Here is a 20,824-nt window from a genome sequence, read left to right as displayed (position 1 = left end):
CTAAGTCACTTCTGAAAATGGGACTTAGACATTTGGAAATTTTAGGCTGTTTTACCTTAAGAATTATGACTTTTGTGATTCTAGTTAACTGGTAACAGTTACAATCCAAACTGAACCCAAGAGCAAATCTGATTTTTGAACAAATTTGTTTTCCCCAAAACTAGAAGACTGTTTTTGTTCTAGATACATGATTAATATGTTATGTCAGTACAATCCAACCACTTGCGCAGGATTAGAGTGGGTTTTGTGGTTCCCTTAAACCCACTGCGATTAACCAACCAAAAACATTTTTTCCTTTTCCTCTGCCATGTAAATACAGGACACACAATACTTTACTAGTATTATAGAGCACATTTCACATTTTATTGCTCCCCATCTGCAGCAAACGCATGGCGGAGTGGTAGACTCAGGACCACAAATTTTGAACAAAAAATTTTGCAAAAAGGGATTAAACCAGCCAAGTATTTTCTGGAGTGGTAGAGGTGTGAGTGAATGACACATCCTTCCCACAGAAAGATCTATTCAGCCTTCTGGTATACCATTACTAAACGGATGTCCTGATAAATTGCAGTAGTAAATAAGAGACCATGCTTATGTTCATTCGTTCATTCATTCATTCATGTGTGTCTATGTATAAACCTGACTATCCTCTACTTCATACCCCCATCATTGTCTTTTTTCTTCTCCTTGGGGAGGCCTGGACATGGCTTCCTTCAGAGTTCATCAGTGCCAATGATTTAACCAGCTAGACAGGGTGGTATTTCTGAGTGATGCAAGGCACTCCTACTTGGGAGAAGCAAGGTGCATGGGCACTGTGGTGAGCCCATCACTCTCCTGTTCTAATATATTTCACCGCCACAACTCAAACCTGACAGTGCCCAGCTGGGAGTTAGTGACAATGTATGTCGCTAACAACAGCATATTCCAGAAGGGGCATTGAGATAGTAACTGCAACCCTGTGCTGCCATCCCGGTTTGATGCCCGCACTCGGTCTCTTTCTACTACAGGAGCCATGACCCCTGTGGGAGCAGCTCATTAAGCCATGGGGGGATGATGTGCCACACCTGGCTCTGCAATGATTCTAGTGCTGGAGGAGGACTGGAAGGGTGGCCCAGTCAGCCCTGAAAGCACCAAAGGTTGCCATGATGGGGGGCACTGTGGAGCTTGTTCAGGATCGGGAACAAAAGAGCTGCCGGGATCAGCAGAGGTCTCCTCTCAGGCCTCTGATGCCGTTCCTGTGGATCCTTGCTTGTACAGCATGGTAGTGGAAATATAGGGGACCGGGGGGGTGGGGGGACAGAAAGAAGGCTTTTGCCCCCAAGCACTTCCACCTCAAAAGGCTGTGCGAGGCCTGCAAAGAGGGTGGCTACTGTACAGCAGAGACAACAGCAGAAAACACTTTCCCTACTGAGAACTTCTGAAATAGATACATTACCCTCTAGGCCAACACAGCCAGAACGCACCCTTTATATTGTTTAAAAAAAAGGGGGGGGGGGACAAAGCAGGGATAGGACCAAGAACCCCCATTTTGTTCTACAAATTATAGGCAGAGCTGTCAAGTGCTGTATGCAATTAAGGTGCCCTGATATTTCTCATGATAAGACCCTGTTTGCAGTTGCTTATAACTTTGTCAAACTTTACCAGTTTAGGCTGAAGTTTTCCATGCTGGGTGTCGACCTGAGGCCAATTCTTTTCTGCAGTGTTTCAGCTACCATGGTACCACCATTTTTAAGAATGAAGTGAGAAGAAAATGTATCAGTTTTGCCACTGTAAAAATAATTCTTAACACGGCTTCCCTGAGAAGCTGTGGGACCCCTCCTACTTTGTAGCAGGGTTCTGATTTTTGGCAGGGGGCGTTGTCCTGCTGTCGGGGGTGTGCCTTTTGCCCTCCTTATGAAAATCTGCCCAAATGCAGCCAAGGTATGCATCTTTGGGGATGGAAAATCTCAATTTGCACATGCTCAGTAGAGCCTTGTTAGAGTTTGGCAGCTAAATTCTTGAATGATTCCATCCACACTGAGCATGCTCACACCTGGATGGCACAAGAGCCATCCCCACAGGTGGACTGAGCGTGCTGTAGGCCAGAGATGTAGGGGCCAGCAGAACTTTCCCTAAAATTGCTCCTCCTGGCAATCAGGGACAGCTGTGGCACCAGAACTGAGAGCAGAGTCTGGCTCCTGGGCTCCCAGTGCCCTCCCTCCATGCTGGCACTGCAGAGAAGGAAAAAGCTACCTGATTTTAATGTAGAAGGATGAGGAATGGTGGGGAGAAAGGGACTGGGGGGAAGACGGGGTTGGAGAAGCCAGTGAGCAGAGGGGAGAAACAGGAGCCAGGGAATGAGTGGGTTTGGCTAGAAGCAGAAGGGGTGGGAGGCAAGGACCAAGATGAGAGGGATGGACAAGAGCAGAGGCATGGGGGTAGGGGAGGGCAGTGACAGGCTAGGGGCACAGGGGTCTATGAGCACTAGACCACACTGCCCTCCAGAATCTGGAACGGAACTCAGGAGTCCTGAATCTCACCATTCCTCTGCCATCAGCAAGTGTCTGCAAAAGCCACTGGCAAAAGGTGTGTCCCATCCTACTCTAGTTACTAGTCCACATGGAGGATAACAGCCTACTACTGCTACCCACTATGCTATTAGTTCAAGTGGCAGAGGTCTGTGTGGGAGTTCTAATGGTCTGGACCCTACTGACATCCCAAGTTGGAGTCAATATGTTTCCACACAACCGAATTTACGAGTTTTTTTCTAATTGGGAAATTACATCCCAAAAATATGTGAACAGAACATTAAAGTTGCAAAGTTAATTTAAAAATTAGGAAATTCCAGAATTAAGGTTGCATGTGCAATTTTAACTCAGTGCCTTCGTGTCTGTGCATTAAGATAACAGTCTTTAATTACATGATAGCATACTATTTCTTTGCATAGGACCCCGGCCTCGTTCAGTGCACAGGAAGGATCTGCTCTGGGGTCAAATCAGGAGTGTGTAGTGAAGTAGGCTGTTGTCTGTAGGATTACTGCCTCATTTGTTGCAGAAGTTGGATGGTGTGTCACGAACAAGGCAGGAGATGGCTTGAAAAGAAAGGATGGTCTGGAGTTAAGGAAGATGAATGCTGCCTTGGAGAACTGGATTCTATGCGTACCTCCGCCCTGTGTGAGGCTGGACAAATCACTTCAACCAAACTTTGCACACTGGCTCACTCACTGAAGTTCCCTATTTTCTGGGTTCCTCATAAGAAACAGTTCGGCTCTGATTTGCCAAAGTGCTGAGCACTCAACTGCAATTGAAATTAATGGGAGTTGTGCATTGAACATAGAAACATAGAACTGGAAGAGACCTTGAAAGGTCATCTAGTCTGGTCCCCTGCACTCGTGGCAGGACTAAGTATTATCTAGACCAGTGGTGGGCAAGCTGCAGCCTGCTGCCTCCCGCAGCTCCCATTGGCCAGGAACAGTGAACCGTTGCCAATGGGAGCTGCAGGGGGCCGTGACTGCAGATGGTCAATGTCCGCAAAATGTCTTGCAGCCCACAATCAGCTTAACCTGATGGGCTGCAGCTTGCCCACCACTGATCAAGACCATCCCTGACAGGTGTTTGTCTAACCTGCTCTTAACAATCTCCAATGATGGAGATTCCACAGCCTCCCTGGGCAATTTATTCCACAGTTTAACCACCCTGACAATTAGGAAGTTTTTCCTAATGTCCAATCTAAACCACCCTTGCTGCAATTTAAGCCCATTGCTTCTTGTCCTATCCCCTGAGGTTAAGAAAAACAATTTTTCTCCCTCCTCCTTGTAACAACCTTTTACATACTTGAAAACTGTTATCATGTCCCCCCTCAGTCTTCTCTTTTCCAGACAAAACAAACCCAATTTTTTCAATCTTCCCTCAAAGGTCGTGTTTTCTAGACAATCATTTTTGTCATTCTTCTCTGGACTCTCTCCAATTTGTCCACATCCTTCCTGAAATGTGGCCCCTAGAACCGGACACAATACTCCAGCTGAGGCCTAATCAGAGCAGAAGAATTACTTCTCCTGTCTTGCTTACAACACTCCTGCTAATACATCCCAGAATGATGTTAGCTTTTTTTGCAACAGCGTTACACTGTTCACTCATATTTAGCTTGTGATCCACTATGACCCCCAGATCCCTTTCTGTAGTACTCCTTCCTAGGCAGTCATTTCCAATATATAATAAATATAAATATAATATAATATGCTAAGTGCTCTGGAAATTCAAGGCCAAGGGGTCTCAGCTTGAACACCCAAAGTTAGTGGATACTTAATATTTTGACCTTAATCTCCCTGTACATCAGTTCCCCAGCTTTATACAGGGGATAATGATACCACCTAAGAAAAATGGAGTAATGTTTGTGAAATACACAAACACTACCGTGAGAGTGCCAGAGAAACACCCAGAGGAAAAGAATAATTCTGTGTGGAGTGCAGGGTTTGGATGGTGTGTGGTAAATAAGGCCACACACTGAATGAGGAGGAAAAAAGAAATACTGACTAGGGATGTAAATACCATTTAAAAATTTAACAATTTAAACAATTAAAATTATATCATTTAATCTGTTAACCGATTAAAGGGAGAGGGGCTGGGGTCGCTCCAGCCAGCCGGCCCAGGGCTGGGGGTTAATGGTTAGGATGGGCTAACTGGTAAGACTAACACTTACCAGTTAACTGGTTAACCATTTAGTATTTTACATCCCTAATAGTGACTATCTCCCTGTTCACTAAATGAGGCAAGGCATGTGGTAAAAGAGGGTATGTGAGCCTGTAATTAAAGACTATATCATCATCCAGACACACAAAGGGGGGCAAAATAAGGTTGCACAAGCAGCCTTAATTCTGGCATTTCCTAACTCTGAGTACTTGACTTTGCACCCCTAATAACGTTCCTTTCACATAGTCTTTTGGGGATGTCATTAATAGTCTGAGGTTACTTGTTAGGTATACCAGATACAGTCGTATCATCTATGCTGTGGGGCGACTCGGTGTCCCGAGGAAGAGAAGGACACTGAAGTTTATGGGCATGAAGATCTTTCATAGCATAGACACTGGTATAGTAGGATTTGTTCTACTCATAATAGGCCTGATTCAACCCCCTAATTCACACTGAGTAGTACTTACATAAGGCGTCCCGTTGACAACAAATGCTTGGCAGAATCAGGCCCCTTATTTGTATCCCTATTGGTAACAATAGAGCGGAGCAAGAAGAGCATTGCAGCAATTGCAGGGTATGGTGTCAATACCACAAACGTTTTCATCTCCAGTACTTACCCTGGGCAAAGCTTTGTGGGTTTTTTTCCATTGCTCTAACATGCTCATTAGACACAGAACAGCCTGGGGCACATACATGTGCCCTGGACACAGGCCATGCCCTGAGTTAATTCCAGAATTACCCTTTGTGCAGGGCCCATTTGTGAAAAGCAAAACTGAAAACCGCCCAATTTGTGCATCAATGGGCTTGCACTCCCTGCTTTGCTGAGTGAGTGAGCCTTCTAGTCTTGTTGCTGAGTTTCCAAATCTCCGTGTCGAAAGCATGACTAGAGGGAAAAAAAGTTCTTCAAAAGCAGAGCGGTGTGTTAGAGTCACCGACGGCTCTGTGGTGGCAAGCGATAACCGGGAGTGCTGCCGGGGATGAGCCACTACGGAACAGACTTCATCGCCATGACTTTGAACTGTTCTCAAAGGCCCGGAGAGACCCGCCCTTCACCCCCAGCCACACTCAAACCTGTTGACCCAGCCAGCTCTTCGGGTGAGGAGGCTTTGATGCAACTTCCGTCAGAGCCTGTCACTGCTGCCATGGAGTTGCTGCTGAGTCACCAGTCACCAGCGTGGGATAGAAGGCGCTCCCTATGCCTGCTGCCCAGGAGTTAAGGTGTGAGTTTGAGCCTCTCCCAGGGTAACATGCAGCTGGACTGTGGGGTAGGCCCCACTGAGACCTGGACACTTCTCTATTCCACTGAACCCCTGTGCCTGCTTATTGGCTTCATTGCATTGACCACAATAGGGAATCGCTCTTCAAAGAGCATCTGGTGACATTTTTGTAGTCAAGTGCTTACTAAGGAGAGAAACAAAGTACACAGAGTGGTGGAGATGCTACTTATCAGCTCCGCGATGTATGTGTGCTTCGCTGACATCATTCCACAGCAATGCACGCCAGCTGTCTTGACCCCAATACTTGTGTTTCAGAGCTAGAAGTGGCCACCAATCTCAGATGAGACAACTGGCAGGATCTAAGTGACAAGGGGCTGGAGAATGTGACATTCCCCCCACCAAAAAAATTCAGTTCCCCATTTGTTCATGAGATGATCCCCCCCTTCACATACAGCTGCAATAAATCTCTCTCTAAAAATGATCAGACACCTCCACAAGTATCTACTCCACCTCCCTGGTACCCTTCTCAATGCTACAGCTGGGCGGTGAGGTCAATCCCAGCTCCAAGGTAGCACTTCCACGGAGGAAAGGCTACCCACCCCTTGTGTGACCCACCTATGGAATGACCAGAATTGCAGGCCTCCTGCTGGGGGAATACCGGGGACACCCCAGGAGGAACTTGCTGAAACGGAGGGGAGGCATAGGCAGAGCCATGGCTCTGCCCCCTACATGGCATACAGAGTGGTGTTATGCTGCACCCTTTAAAGGGGTTGTAAAAGGGTTGCCACCTCCAGAGCACCTCCTGGTGGCACAGGGTGGCCCGATAGCATCCCTGCCTCGGTTTCCCCTTACTAGGTTTTTCTGTCTCTCCCAGAGATTCATATGGCTCAACCCTCCAGTGGGGTCACTCTCCAAGTTCAACCCCCTTTCGGGGCACTCAACATTCAAAACTAACACCACTGTTGACAGTAGTACCAAATGAACACAAAGGGTTTCCTGCCCTCTCTGGGCTCAACACACAGTTCTCACTCTCTGGCTCGGCAGGCTCTTCCATGCTGGAAGTCTCCCTTCTTCTAGGGCCAGACGACAGCTACCCCATCTTCTCTGGACTGGGAAAAGTCAGCCACCACTGCCTAGCTCCCCAGGCCTCTTGTGGAGCAACGGCCCCAGCGCTGGCTCCCTGGATCCCAGACCTTCTCCCAAGGCCCACCACAGGGTCTGGCTCCACTTCAGTAATGCTTTCCCGCAGGGCCCTCTCCTGGGCTTCCTCCCATTTTAAGTCCTACACCCAGTGCAGGTGTGGCAGGGTGCAGGCTAACTGAACAACTCCCTGCCCCAGACTGGAGCCCCCTCCCCCTCCCCCACCCTGAACCTCTCATTTCTGCCCCCCCAGAGCCTGCACCCCCAGTTAGAATCCTCACCCCCTCCCGCACCCCAACCCCCCCCCTCAGCCCAGTGAAAGTGAGTGAGGGTGGGGGAGAGCGAGCCACCAAGGGAGGGGGAATGTAGTGAGCAAGGTCAGGATCTCTGGGAAGGGACGGGCCTAGGGTGTTCGGTTTTGTGCGATTAGAAAGTTGGCAACCCTAAAAGCACCAGAAGGATAAACCTTTCAAAGCAAACCTACAAAGAATCCGTGGCTGAGGTCAAACACAAGTTATTGGGCTGGAAGCAGGCATCATGCTGGGTGAAATTCTATGGCAAGGGATCAGACTAGATCATCACAATGCCCCCTAGAAATTACACTAAATGGATTAAAAACGAGGTAACTGATACATCACAAAAATAAGTGTGAATGTGGATCTCGGTCCGATGCAGGGGTTCCCAGTGGGGCACCCAAAGGGATCATTTCTTAGTCCAGTCAGACTGGGTGTGTTTCTGCAAGACATGCTAAATTCTGTGCTCAATGCAGGAGTCACTGGGTGAAATTTTCTGGCCTATGCTAAGCCAGACATCAGACTAGACCATAATGGCCCCTTCTGGCCATGAAATCTATGATCCTAGGCACAGTAAGGAATTGTAGCTGCAAGATATTCTGACTCACAAGTCAAGACAGGCACATGGTGCGAGCTATTTTCATTCTGTTGTGTCACATGAATTGCCTGCAACCAGAGGCCGGGCTGCAAAGGCGGTAGCAGTGTACCTCAAAAAAACCCCCAGCCCCAGTCATTTTACTAACTGCAGCTGAAGTAGGTAAAGACGTCTACAAGCAAATGAGACGGTGATACTGTTTGCTGAAGGCAGGTTTAACCTCCCTTTTTAACAACAAGCCATTTTTAAGGAGAGTGCTGACTCATTTTCATCCATGTAGCCCACGCAGTCAAGTTACTGTACCCAAGAGACAGGGCAGCGCTCTTCCTCCTGTTATGCCATAATTCGGGGGAGGGGGGGGGTTCTTTCTCTCTCTCTCTTTTTTTTTTTTAGACCAAAAAAACAAAACCAAGTTACCAAAAATGCTTGTCATGTGACCCTGTGATACAGTAAATGAAACTGGGTCTACAGTAACTAGATAGGCTTGAAAAACAATGTTTTCAGCCGAAGATGAGCACCAGCCTTTCACTTAGCATCAAACTCTGTCAGTCAACAACATGGGAAATATAAATGCAGCCTTCAGGAATCTAGAAACGTACAAGCACATTGCTCGCTCGCTCTCACCGAGCAGCTTTACACCTTTATATCTGATGGTACAACACACTCGGATTACTGGCTTGTGGCTCTGCATTTGGATTAAATGACAAAGACTATTTGTAGCACAGAGCGTGATCCAAAGCTCACGGAAGTCAATGGGAGACCTTCAGTTGATTTCAGTGGGCTTTGGATCAGGTCTCCACTGAAACACAGTTATATATTACATGTACATATGTTGCATTTCTGACCATTCTTGAATGAAAAACTTGCACTAACTGCAGGCAGCCCAGCAACAGAAGTTACCCTCCCTGTATGTAGAATGAAACAGCAAACTTCAGCCCCCTCCTCCCCTTGGCTTGTGCAATAACCCACATCAAACTGAGCTCAACTTTTGAACTTAATGGCTTCTTGATCAGTTTTCTTTACCATCTATCACGGCCAAGTGCTCTGTCTACAACAAGCAGCTACAAGCTGTAATGAATCCAGTGCATTCATTATTAGGAAAACTCACAAATCAAAAGTACATCTGCCAGTGGTATATGGATGGGAAAAAAACCCCACAAAACCAAACAATTCCATCCTGCTAACTTTTCAGTGCACTGAATACATCAGTTCTGTGTCCCAGTGGGGCAAAGCTAAACCCACATTAGATTCTAATACATACTGCAAAATTATCACCAATACAAAAAGGACAGAAACATACTCACCAGGAGCTGTTTCCCCCCTCACTTTCCTAGGAGGAGGGTGCCTATGAAGATACGTATCTAGATTCTAGATATTTCTTCATTTGATTTAAAAATCAAGAAGTACTAGCTACACAGACATAATATCGCTTATTTCCCTCCATTAAGCAATGATGTCCAAAATGTTTAAGAGGGAAAAAAAAACCCTCAATCTTCATTCTCATTGGAACAAAATTACTCATGCTGACTCACCAACCACTACTTCCTCTAGCTTCATTCTCTTCATACTTCTGAGTATGACTGGTCAATTTCTCAGGGTCTCTATCACAACTTCTGCTCTTCCAGGAAGAATAGCCTTTAATGACACCATGGGTGGGAAATGTTTTGTATATTCTTTGAACAGATCCTCCTGCCTCTTCTGTTTCTACAAAAGGCCAGGGAATCACCTCCAGAGGAAACAATAATGAATGATAAAGTAAACATCAGAAACAGAGAAAATGAGTTTGAGAGTGAATTTAATGTCTTCACCACCTAGTCATGTACTGTACAATACAGTGACACTCAGACCTCAGGGGTTCAGGAGCCAAATGAGCGATCAACATTACCCAAAAGAGCCACAGCAGCGTGAATTCATTGTTTCATTTACTATTTTTATATCTACATACATATGATTCTCACAGCAAAATGACTGACTATTATTATTTTATCCACTACAATTGGTTAACAACATAGTAAAAGCCTCCTGATTGGTTAATAATTAAATCACACGGTGTTTTAATATCACGCACTGCAAATAGTCGCAGGAGACACATTAAAGAGCCTCTTGAGGCTCCCGAGCCTCGGGCTTAGTGTCGCTGGTGTAATATGTTCGCTTATTAAACGGGTGACGTGAACGTTGGCTTGATAAAATGTGCTGACTGCAATGGGATTCTGTGAGTCCTTATCTGGCTACAGAAAGAAAGAGGCCAAGTCTCTTTAAGGCGCTACACTTAAAGGGATTGGGGGTGGGGGCAATAGGGGAACTCACTTTTACAGAGCCAGGAGAGGAAAAAGAAGTGGAAGGACCAGGTACAGGGAAACATTGACCCAACATGTGCAGGGAGAGCAGGTATTTAGACCCCCTACACCTTGATAGGGGCTCACTCTCTGTACCTCGGGCCAGCAGCACCCACCCACCCCCAGGATGAGAGTAGGACGGGATTTCTGCGATTGGCTGAGCTTTTCACTCATCACCTTCTTCCTTTTTGAGTGGGGGAAGAATCTGTCCTGCAGCATTCACACTGGCCAGGCAGGGTGGGTTTATTCTCCTTCCCCACAGCTGGTAGGGACCTGGTAGGGATAGGTACCAAGGTTAGGTCCAAATGTTGCAGTTGTCCCATGCAGGTCCTCGCTACAGAAGGGATACCGTTCATGGATAAACAGGAGTTGGAAGAAGGTTTTGGGGAAGCATCTCATAAAGAAGTTGGGGAAAGAAGAGTGGATGGAGCTCTTAACATTGGGTAAAGCCAGGAGACAACCTCCCCCCTTGCCCCTCATCTGAGGCAAGGGGGAAGCAGGGTACCAGCAACGGGCTACTGGCACCAGGATTAAGGAAATGAGGACTGCACGATATGATTTATTGCTGGGTATTCTCAGATAAGTGAAGTGAATAAAGTTTTGGCCTAATTAAACCACACCCATTGGGTCTGGCCTTTCTTTCTGTGTGGCCAGGACAGTTAAAACCTGACCAGGAGTGGTGCTGGCTGCTCTCCGGGAGCATACGGTATGTAATTTTAAATTGCTGCTATGAGCAGCTCCGTGGCTATGCCTTCGAATAAATGTGTTGCGGGCTGATTCACCACCACATCCCTCTAGTTTTACAGTGGGGTCAACCCTCATGCTTCGGGTCATAACCAACCTCAAATTAACAGGGTTAGGAACTTTTCTCTCAACAGGTTATTCCATAACCATCTACTACTGGTTGTTTTGCACTTTCCCCTGATGCAGCAGCTGCCAGTCAACGTCAAAGACAGGATAGAGACCTCATGGGCCCTACTCTGGTCTCATCTGGCAATTTCAGTGTTTCCAAGAAAGCCAGATCAGTCCCTCTGTAATTAACATGCATCCTGCTTTACGTGCATTTTTAAAGTTCTAAAATCTAGCCAACTGTCAGGTGTTTTAAGATCCATTTCTCCTATGGGCGATCTCATTTAAAAACTGTACAGTTTCTGTTTAAAGTATATTAATTATAAAATAATAGTGAAAAAGATGCAGTAAGTGCTGACTCTGGAAATAATTAGACATTCGATGGAAATAAAACAAAAGTACCTAATGTTTCCCTAGAGCTGAAAATGATCACAAGTCTCATTAGATTTGAGGTAGTGTCTATGCTAGCTGATACCTTAGTTCAGTTGAATTGTTTTGACTACAGCACGGTCTGTACGCATTCAGCAAATTACTGGAGAAAAGAAAACAAAGGAATATTACACTGAAAAGAGTGATTAGCAAATTCAACGTTTTGCCACAGAATGAAAGCAACCAGGCAAACTGAAGACAACCCCATCAGGATTCTTACCTCAAATAAGGGATAAGCTACAGCATGTTAGATCTGACATAGAGAAAAATTCAATAAATCACAGATTATTGCGCTTGCTATATATAAACTACGAATCAAACTGGTTTAGTAATGAGAAATTTTTCACTGCAGTTGTGTAGACTTAGGGCGTGTCTACACAGCACCGCAATCTGGACTAAGGGTGTGGGAATTGTAGAGTGTGCACCCAGTTAGAACGCTAACTGCTCCTTGTCCATCCTGCTGGTGCAGACTAAGGGTACCTAGTTCTCGTTGATGTAGTCCCAAGGCTACAGTAACAGCAGGATCTACAAGGGGCATTCTAGTGCACACTCTGTTAAAGAGCTCTACAATTCACAGCCCTATAGTCTGGAAGTAGCACTGTGTAGACAAACTCCTACTGAGTGGCATCAAATGAGAAGACCACCTAGAAAATGGGTAGAACATGGGATTCATCTGAACAAAACAGTCAAGAAAACACAAGCTATTTCTCTGAGTGAGTTTAGGCTGATTCATTGTTTCTCATCTTTAGTGTGTGAGTCAACAACCAATTTCATTAACTAAAACTTGCACTTTGGTTCTTTAAACTTAACCCAGCTAAACGTGTCTGGGTACGAGGCAGTGGGACACAGCACTACTGGAAACCTGGAGTCACATTTAGTTGATTCAGGATGGAGCTGGGTGGATGACAGATGTTTTCAGTTCACTGGCAATTTAAAAAAATAATAATAATTTCAGGTCAAACCAGAAACAAAATTTTCAGCAAATCAAAAAGTCAAAAAAATTCTCTTCAGGTCAAACAAAATGTTTTGTTTCAGCAAAACTGAAATATTTTGTTTTGATTTCAACAGTTTTTCAACATTTTCGATTGTTTAATAGAATGAAAGGGTATTTTGAAATGAAAACTCAAAAGAACCAAAAAATTGAAACGTTTTGTTTAGAAAATGTCAAAATGAAACACTGATTTTTTTCTGAAATTTCATGTAGGTTTGTTTTAACCAAAACAATTTGACAAAACTTTCACAAAACATTTTGGTGCCACCGAATCTGCATTTTTCACCAAAAGTTTCAGTTGAAAATTTTTGCCCAGCTCCAATTTAGATATAGTCTTCATTTGTGAAGGCTTAGTATCTTCTGAGATTGTGTGTGTGTTTGTTTTTAATATTCCAAGTCCTTTTCCCACACTGGAACTCATAGGTCCCCCGAAAACTTTTTTTGTACAGTTAATGGACATTACATGTGCCAGCAATTTCTGAAGGCCTTTGGAGGAGTAGCTTGTGAGTTTTAAGTCTGTTAATATACAAGAAAACAGACATTTGATCTGGGCTCTTCATATAGGCTGAGTGGCTAAAGAATCCTGGAGAAAGCCGGGGGAAGACATAGGCATGTGCCTCACTTTATGCATGTGGGTAGCTCTATTTAAGTCATCAGGGCCATTGTGATAATGTCCCCTAATTCTGATCTCACCTGTGAAAAGTGAATGAAAGTTCATGTAGTGTCACAATACCCCACAATAAGTGGGGATGGGGAAAAGTTCAGAAAAAAAAAGACCAAAAGATTGAATTAGTCCAAACAAAAAGGCCTACTGATGTTATTCAAAGACTGTGCTAAGATCACGCCTGGTAAACAAGAACAGTGTGAGACCAGAAATCCATGCACCAAAACTGGTATGTTGGAAATTAAGCCTAATTTGTGGACAAATTAATGAGGGGTTGGGCTCTTCCACCCACCACTCCCCCTTTCAGGTCCTCATGAAGAGACTTTGGGGAGGAGGGAAGGGCAACCATGACACTGGCTGATTGAAAGACCATCTCCTGGGACCCCAGATCTTCTTCATCCTAATCCGGAGAGATAGCTCGACCAGGCCAAGCCAGAGAGAGGGACCCAGATGATACCACCACCTTCACACTACTCAGAATGTGAGCATTTGTCTGTGCACTCCCTCCACCACCATGTGTCCTTTTGCTTCCCTGTCTTATTTCTTCTCTTATACCCTCTGTCTGAGGAGCGTGTGGCTTAGCCGGCCAGGACTCTGTATTTTGCAACACTGCTGTAAGCCAGTGACTAGACAGAGGCAGCTAAATGCAGTGCCCTAGACAGCCTGACGCTGGCACGAGTTTGTCAAGTCTCGGAGTAGCCGATCAGACCGTGAGCTGTGCCTGTGTTTTTCCAGCACTGAGCTTGCCAGTGAAAATCAGCACAGCTATTACCATCTTTAATACCCTCCAAGAGACTATTAAATGGGGTGGGGCTTCCTTCTATAAACTCTCTCCAGCCAAAGGGAGAGAGAGAACAAGGGATGTTGTTAAAACGAAAGCCTTACTTAATACTTCACATTTCAAAGGCTTCAACTGTTTTTTCTTCTTTTTCTGTATCTTTAATAGAAGGTTAGAGGATGTTTAATGGGGTGCTTGCCATGGGACCAGGCAGGCTGAGGTCTCTGTATGCCAAACCTTGTTTAAAACTGTTGAATGTTGAACTGTGACTTGGTTACGTTCACACCTTTAACTCTTTGGGCGCATATATTCTACCTACATGAATACAACCAATGTGTTAGTAAGCATGCGAAGCATTGTGGCAGAGAAAATACCTTGAGGATGGAAGGCAGAGCTCATCTTGAGACACAGGAAAAGTCTTTCCACCTTGTTTCACCATTACGCTCATGCGCTCCAGGCAATGCAAGACATCTCTAACAGAGAGGTGCTCGTCTTTGCCATTTTCTTTGAAGTGACACCTGCAAACAGGTTTAATAAAAATACAACCTTGTTAGCACTATGCGATGACCATCTCAGCCAACCAGGTAAAGAGGGGCATGTCACGTATTAAAAACTTAGACCCCAATCCTGCAGGGAGCCCTGCATCAACTGACCCTGCCCCGTGGATGCTCACCTACATAGAGCTCAGGGCCTTAAAGCATGCATTATTTTTTTCCATGAGGACTTTACATTTTCACAAGTACAAGCAATTTTGGCTTCTTCATTTAAGGTGTACCAGCTCTCTGAAAATTAGGCCCTTTGAGGCAATCAAGATCTCTAGTCACTTTGGAAAATGAAGGTCTAAGTGTTCAGAGCAGTTATGTCAGCTCCCATTCCATGGGAGATGCCAACAAACTGGTGGCCTGTATCTTTTACAGGACTGCTTTTTTAAAAAAAATTCTTATTGTATGCCCTATGGAATGTAAGGCAAGAATATGAGAGGTGTGTATGGATCTGAGCCCAGGGCTGGTAGCTAGAAATTCCTGAATTCTAACCCCACCTCTTATATCAACTTTTCTCTGCCTCTGTTTCCCCTTCTGTAATGAAAGGATGATGATACTTTGTGTGTTTCTATACAGTGTGTTGAAGAGGGGAAGTGCCATACGAATACTAAGTATTAACAATATCAAAACCTTATGCAACCCATACAGTTTTGCAAAAAAAAATAAAAATAAAAAAAAGACTTTCCTGCTCCCACTAGGCCGTCTCCTGTGTCAAGCAAGGTTCTGTGATAGGCATAATATCACCGGCAACGTGTATTCTAAGGCATCTCCCATGCTGCCCGGTCAGATAGACCCTTTAAAGAAAACTGCAGCCACTACACTGGCTTTCTTCAACTCCCATCTTAAAACTCACCGTGGCTAGGATGCCTATGAAAAACTCAGCCATGTTTAGGCAGCTGGCGTGTTATGACTGCTACTCGCCATGCCAAGAGCATCTCGTTATGTTGTTGCCCCCCATCTGTTTGCCATATCCCGCCCTCTTGTCATCATAGACTTAGCTTGTAAACTCTTTGGGGTCAAGACTATCTCTGTTCTGTGACTGTATACTGCTCAGCACACGGAGCTGGGGCTTCTAAACACTGCCCGGACGTAAATAAACTATAATCACAGAGAGCCAGAGTCGATGATGTACAGCTGCTCTGGACACGGCAGCTCTTTAAGAAAATTGTTTTCAGCACAAATTTTGCTGAACTCCCTTCTTATGTGACTATTTTGGTCAGTCAGTCTCTAGTTCTAAATTATCCAAACATCAGTTAAGCCTGTTTGCAAGTGATCTTGAATGACCTAGCTGGTGTGAACTCTTGCAAACATGGCTTTGCAACCTCAGTGCTAGATTGTTGTGTTTTTGTTTCTTTCGCTTTATAAAACTACAAACAAACGCTCATGACATGCGCTAGGTACTTTGACATAATTTAATTTTCACAATAACCTGCCCTAGTAGACTGCTCCCCCCACTCAGCAATAAATCCACAAAAAGACATGAGTGGAGATTACCTTGGAAGAGAACCCCCATCATAACAAGCAACATCTTTGGGATAAAATCTCCTACCAACAGGCCTGAGAAAAGACAGCCCTTGCCGTTGATAATTGCAATGCACTTAGCTTGGGCTACATTAGAAACACACAGGATCTAGATCTACACAAGAACTTGGGTGCCTAAAGCACTAGAATTTTAGGTGTCTAAGTCCCAGTTTTAGGCACCACTGCAATCCACAAACCCCCTTTTTGGCTGCTGTCTAACCCAGTAGGTGCCTAAATTTTCCACTGAGCATGGGCACTGCTACATCCCTCTAGACATCTGGACACCTATCTCCTACCCAAGACCCTGATCCACAAACCAGGCAATGATAGGCAGGTTCTGATCTGGTAGATGGGCTCAGACATGGGGGCAGAGAGAAAGAGAGAATGAATCTGTAGCCTGGTGGGGAGAGCAGCCACGTGGGAGATGGAAGACCCCGGGGCCAGTTGCCTTGTGCTAATGTCTCTAATTATTTATCTAAAGTGGAATGGCTTCAACAAGAAATAGGTCACTCCCTTGCTACCGAGCACACAAGCATCTGGAGTCTGCTTTCTCCGAACTACATGGTGCGGTCTAAGATTATTAGCCTGGATTATGTTGTGAGGCAAAATGACAAGGAACCCACACAGTCATTTTACATCTCTGTATTATGCATTTTGTATTTAATTGGTAATTAACGTAGGGGGCCCAGTCAAAGAAAGGTATGGACGCAATTCAGAAATCAGTCAACTGAAAAAAGAAGGGAAGTTTTCATGTTGGGATAGAGTTCTGTGACCTGGTGGGAAGGGAAATGACTGAAGTAGGGGCCCAGTTGTGAATGGAAACATCTAGATGGTTGGTAGGAGGGTTTTGCAAGGCACCAAGGAACTATTTTTTAAAAAGGGAGTTACCCCTTATTGAAGCAACTTGTTTTATTTTTTTAATGATGCTTTGCATTATCCATCTGTGGATTATAAAACGCTTTGTAGAGGTGGGTCCGCAGGAGCAGACCCATTGTACAGACAGCACCGACAAACACACAGAGAGGGCACATTCTTTCCGAGAGGTGGTGTTGCTCCACAGATGAGACTTGGGTCTCTCATGTAAGAGGGTTGGAGTCTTTTCCCAGGCCTGCCACAAGTGATTTGTGCAACTCTCTGATTCAGCTCTTGTGGGGAGCAGGAATTATATTTCCTACCTCTTCAGGTAGGGCTATGAGGACTATTACTCACTAATGAGCACTGGGAAGTACACCAAATTATTAACACTAGGCAGAGACAAGACTAGATTTCATTGTCTCCTAACTCGCAGCTGAGCGCTCAGTCTCCTACGCTGCAGGGTACTGTAACGGGGGAAAGTAGGAGGAGAATCTATTTCACCAGTGTTCTCTGTGGATTTGTATTTTTGCGTTCACTTCAGTACAATACAGGAGGTTCTGTGGTGCCTGAGAATATTCACAGTGCAACGGGGCAATAGTTCAAGCTTTGAGATTGTACAGGGCTAACTGTTCTAATTCAACTTCTGTAGTGATTCTCCACGGTTTAAATCTCAGCCAAATCTGCTCCGGTTTTCATGAGGAAAGCAAAAGGCATCTCTTGGGGCACTGTGCTAGCCCCCCGCTGAATTTCAAATTCCAATTCCCATCCCAACTCCTAAATTGACAGAGCTGTTCAAAAAGAAGTTGAAAAAAAAATAATGACAGTGGCAAAACGACCTGTTCATTTCACTAACTTCATTCTCAATAACAACTGAAAAATTTTGATAAATTTAAAAAAAAAAAGAAAGAAAGAAAGAAACCTGAGCCAGAAACCAAGGATTTTTGGCTTCTCACAAAACTGGGTGACTGGGCAACAAAATGGCAGATGAAATTCAATGTTGATAAATGCAAAGTAAAAATGATGGGGTCTAAATTAGCTGTTCCCACTCAAGAAAGATCTTGGAGTCACTGTGGATAGTTCTCTGAAATCATCCACTCAGTGTGCAGCAGCTGTCAAACAAACAAATGTTGGTCACCATTAAGAAAGGGATTGATAAGAAGACAGGAAATATCCTATTGTCTCTATATAAACCCATGATACACCCACATCTTGAACACTGCGTGGTCCCCCCATCTCAAAAAAGATCGATTGGAATTGGAAAAGGTTAAGAAAAGGGCAACAAAAATGATTAGGGGTGTGGAACGGCTGCCCTAGGAGGAGAGATTAATAAGACTGGGACTTTTCAGTTTGGAAAAGAGACGACTAAGGGGGGATAGGATTGAGGTCTATAAAATCATGACTGGTGTGGAGAAAGTAAATAAGAAAGTGTTATTTACCCCTTCACATAACACAAGAACTAGGAGTCACCAAATGAAATTAATAGACAGCAGGTTTAAAACAAACAAAAGGAAGTATTTCTTCATGAAACGCAGAGTCAACCCATGGAACCCTTTGTCAGAGGATGTTGTGAAGGCCAAGACTAGAAGATGATGGGCAGGGACGGTGTCCCTAGCCTCTGTTTGCCAGAAGCTGGGAATGGGCGACAGGGGATGGATCACTTTGGTGATTCCCTGTTCTGATCATTCCCTCTGGGGCACCTGGCACTGGCCACTGTTGGCAGACAGGACACTGGGCTAGATGGACCTTTGGTCTGACCCAGTGTGGCCGTTCTTATGTTCTTATATAAGTGCATAAGCTGTTTTTGAAACTTAGGTTCCTAAGTCATTTAAGTGTTTTAAATATTTTACCTGTGGCAAATTTACCAAGCCAAGAAGTTAACTTTGACAAAGTCAAAGTTAACTGAAATCAGAAGATAATAAATGCAGAGTGCTACAGTAAGCTTGATAGGCATATCACCAGTTCATTATAATCTGAATACATGCGTCCACTAGGCCTACTGGCAATTCAACAGCGATGTTTATTAATGCTGTTTTATCAAAGACATCCTCCACTTATTTTTCATCATATACCAACAGGCTTCAAGAGTTAATGAGCCAGCATGCCCAGACATGTTCAGATAAAAACTATCGTGTAAAGCTTTGAGGGTGGCTGAGCAGCAACAAAGAACAAAAGTTGACGCAGTACCAGCAGCAGCCACTGCAGCAATACCAAAGCCGCCTTTCCACAACGTTGCATTCACACCCAGGGAATATGTAGCAGAGGACGACGCTCTGTTTATCCAGGTACCCGGGTATCTAAAACATGTTAAATGGTACACAGTATTTTGGATGAACATCCCGCTGGTTCATCTGAAAGGTTTTAATACTACAGTAAATAAAATGGAGTTTGATTAACCTAGTCACGATTTTTACCCACAGTAGATGCAGAGGTTTTACAAAATTCTTGCACAGTATTTTGGAGAAGGAATATTATTTGCAAAAAACAGGAGGTTTTTTAAAAAAACAAGTCATTCCCTTCTGTTTTGAGCATGAAGGGCATATAGAAGTTTCAGGAAAAGGCTCTTCAAAGTTTCTGTCTAGGATTGTACAATGTCTCACGAGTTTGTTTCATGACGTTCCTTTTCATCCAGTTTCAGTTTGAAAGAAAAAAATAACCCTACCAACTGAGAAGCCCTTTTCGTGTGATTTGCTTTTATCAAATGCACTGGAGGAAGAGTCATTATTTTGTGCCTGTGTAGAAAATCTGATACTCTCTGTTTATGGATGTTTGTATTTATTCTGGCTGCTGCGCCAAACTCCTTACCACAAAGTTCTTTAGGATTCCAACACTCATTACGGTGAAATGTCTGTGTGACGTCACAAAGAGGACTTTATTCCAATCAGTGGCATGGTTGTACTAAGCATTTAGTTTTACTTTAAGTATCAACAAGTATAATAAATGCCTTCCTCCCCTCCCCCAGTTTTACCTTTTTTAATTTATCACATAAAACGTTGCATGTGGTTAATTATCCTTGTTATACAGGCCTTTATTGCACAGTAAATTACAAACACCAAAGCAAGCCCTAAACCATCTAATGCCGAGTAACAATAAAAGTGATCCGTTGCTTACCTTTATTCTCGTTGTTGTAGTTCGCACCACCATTACTACTGAGTAAAACACAGCTGGGAAGACTGCCCCTGGCCTTGGGAATACTGACCAATTTATATGGCCATGTCATTCCCTTGCCAAAAAAAAGGGAAAAGGATATTTTCCCACGGTGGATAGTCACTGTCACTTCCACAGCAGCAGCCAGCTGCACCCTTCCAAAGGCACGAATCTATTCCCAGCAGAAAGGCCTCTGCTATTGAAAACCACAAACTTGGACTAAATTTGGGGGACTAAAAAGCCCTTGCGAAAAGAAAGATGGAAAAATGGGTTAAACACCAAATACAATGCCTGGCTCCAGTTCCAAATGAACTCTCAGGCCTGCATGGAAAGTTGCCATGAGAAATATTCTCTTTACAGGGGTTTATGGCCCAATCCTGCTCCCATTTACATCAAATGGCAAAACTCACACTGACTTAAATGGGAGCAGGATTGATGCCTTAAATGGAGAAATGATACATGGCACCTATTCTATACTGTATTCCATACTGCTAATGTGTAGTATCTGCAAAGCCTGTGCGACACAAACAAATCCCCACGTTGCAAGCCTTCCAGAGCACCGGGCCAGATTCTGAACCCACACCACTCCCTTTGCACTCCTCGGGCAACACAAAGAAAGAGAGGAAACAGCCCATAACTCCCCAGCTGGGGATGCCCACAGCATACAGGAGTCGCTAGCTGAAGTAGGACCCAGTGGATGGCTCCTACATCGCACCTATGCTGCAGCCCTCTGCACTGGGGGTGTGCCAGGCAGCAGGGAGGGGCAGGCAGGGGGAGTGGCCTGAGTGCAGAAAGCTCTGGCA

The 20,824-nt window shown here is 44.6% G+C and overlaps 1 long non-coding RNA gene across 2 annotated transcripts in view; it reads right to left on the bottom strand.

Annotated features, from left to right (window-relative positions):
- Positions 1–20,041, bottom strand: part of LOC311517591 — a 146,907-nt gene extending 126,866 nt beyond the window's left edge. Inside the window, exons 1-2 of one of the 2 annotated variants that reach the window (XR_014710736.1) lie at positions 19,986–20,041; positions 14,334–14,477 (exon numbers count right to left, since the gene is read on the bottom strand). This is a non-coding gene — a long non-coding RNA (uncharacterized lncRNA). Of the gene's footprint in view, positions 1–9,216; positions 9,313–14,333; positions 14,478–19,985 lie in introns of those variants that run through there. The other variant, XR_014710737.1, reaches the window with a different exon arrangement.
- Between the last annotated feature and the right edge of the window lie 783 nt (positions 20,042–20,824).

Source organism: Lepidochelys olivacea, assembly GCF_965140295.1.
Source record: "Lepidochelys olivacea isolate rLepOli2 genome assembly, chromosome: 3".
NCBI lineage: Eukaryota > Metazoa > Chordata > Testudines > Cheloniidae > Lepidochelys > Lepidochelys olivacea.
This window is presented reverse-complemented; position numbering and strand designations above follow the sequence as displayed.